Below are 2,517 nucleotides of genomic sequence, written 5' to 3' on the forward strand. Positions count from 1 at the left end.
TTACCCAATACCCATATTAAAATATAAATTTTTGATAATCCTTGCTTTAGAACTCATATTTATTATTGACAAAACTTGAGGGGTTTTTTGCTATCCCTATGGTCTTCTTCCCCTGCACTTTAGCTGTCCAAAGGCAAATGCTGTCATGAATCTAGTGGATGCATTTTATTTTCAGTGTTTTTAAAATATTAGTATTGATTTATATATTCACAAACCATTCTCTTGAAAATTTACCTCAATGCTCTCATGCTACACATATTGTTTTCTGAGTTCTCTTTTACTACAGCATTGCGTTTAAGGTCTCTCTGTGAAGTATATACATCTGTTCAACACTTTAAATGACATATAAGATTCCTGAGGGATAAACTTCATTTTAAATTTTTTATGACATGGCTCATAAAATTATTATGCCCCTCTTTATTTTGCACAACTGAGAATTTCCTAGACATATAAACACAGAACTGTGTGAGTTATAAAAACTTGATACATGTGCAACTTTACTATAAATTACCTGCACCTGTTTTTCCAATAGAAAAGTCAGACGAAACCACCTACATGCTCTGATTGCCAAGGTATAAAATTAGAAAGATCCCTAAGTCTGACGAGCAATAGACTTTTCATGATAGAGTCACATGAAAATTTCCATTTTGTATAAGGAATGATATTTCCATATCTCAGACTGTAAAATTCATTACTATTCATAGAAAACCTTGTGATCTACAGTAGTCATGCAGTAAAGGTCCCTGCAAACCACTTGGTCCATTCTGCTAATTCACAGTTGAAATGATCAAATCCCAAGGAAAGGAATTGGTGGTTCTACCTCCATTTGCTCATCTGAGACTAAAACAAATTGGGAAAGAAATAATGATTGTGCCATGGTGGAGGGGACAGAACCCTGGGATGGGAATTAAGAGATGTCTGTTTGAGTCCACAGCTCTCACCCACTCAATGCAGAGAGTGTGTAAATCTCTCCACTTCTCTGTGCTAGTATCGCTTACATAGAAATAGGGAAAATGACACCCATCTCTGGGACACGTGTGGCACCTAACAGAGATTTGTCTTTAATAAATATTCAGTCATGGTTTTTAAATCATATTGGAATAGTGGGCTTGTTAATTAAATACAATCTCAACACAGGTTTAATGACAATTTATTCTATTGCATGGCAGAGAGGTAGAAGCCTATCATGTCCTGTTCTTTCATGGTAATTCATCCATAGAATGAGTGGAAATCTTAAAATGTGTCTCAGTCCAAACAGTAAAATTTACATCCCTTTCTCTTTTTCTGATTATTTTTTTCACTTTTTAAAAAATCTCCACAATTTTTTATCTTTGGATTGAATTTATTAGTTTATTAGTTTATTATTAAAAATTATTGGGGTGACATTGATGAACAAAATCAAATATGTTTCAAGTGTTTCATTCAACAGAAAATCATATATATATTGAGAATCCACTCCCCCTATCCGCCTGGCAAGCAATAAAGGTTCAGGCAACATCCCCAGGTCTGGCAGTGAGGCGAAGTTAGTCGTGGGCCTCCTGATGCAGTGATTTCTAGAGAAGAGGACTCAGATGTGAGGCCCACAGGACTAAAACAGAAGACTTGAGGGGCTGGAGAAACAATCCAATTATCTATTCCTTCATGGCCTTAAGAGCTCAATGCACAGACCTCACAATTAGCCAAATTGGTCCATGTTATCCCAAGCTCTGAGGACTTGCTGTTATTAATAGGACTTGAAAATAGAAAGGAAATCTACTTTCAAGATTGTGGGCACTTCCTCTTCTCAGGAGGATGCACACCTGTACACTTCATGACCATGTCCAAGTTGCAGAAATTTTAGAAACTCAGACAATTATTTTTTCAATAAAAAAAGCATGTAATTGTATGTCTGTAAATTCACTGAATTATTCTATGTAGGGATAATTGTGTTTTCTACACCAAGAGTATGCTACAGTTTCGGTGTTCTTATTTAAGATTTTTTTTTTGTTTTAGGAGAACTTTTTCTTTTACCCCTATAGTTCTGTTTTGCGGTTTTGCATTATATGTGTTAGAAATATATGTTTTTGCTATTTTGAATGAAAACCAAAGTTCTAATTTTTTCCTCTATGTTGTTTTATATAGGTTGTTACATCAGACAACCATCTATTTTGACATGTCAAATTAACAATTTTTAAAAATTCTACCAGGGGTTTCACAGATGTCTGCATTCTAAATGTAGGACTGTAGTCATCTCACGTCTTGACTAGAAGAAAATCTAATTTCAAGCTCACTCATGTGGCTTTGGCAGGAATCAGTTCCTCATGTGCAACTGGCCATAGGCATCCCTCAGCTTCTTGCTACGTGAGCTTTCCCATTGGGCAGCTGACAACATGACAGCTCTCTTCCAACAGAGACAGCTGGTGAGAGAGTAGAAGAGGGCTAATAGTCAAGGCCTGAGTCTTAATAAACATTAATGATGGAGTGACATCCTAGTATTTTTAAACCTTTTTTAATATCAAATTTATCGGGGTGACATTG

This window comes from Pteropus vampyrus, unplaced genomic scaffold (assembly GCF_000151845.1).
Source record: "Pteropus vampyrus isolate Shadow unplaced genomic scaffold, Pvam_2.0 Scaffold749, whole genome shotgun sequence".
Lineage (NCBI taxonomy): Eukaryota > Metazoa > Chordata > Mammalia > Chiroptera > Pteropodidae > Pteropus > Pteropus vampyrus.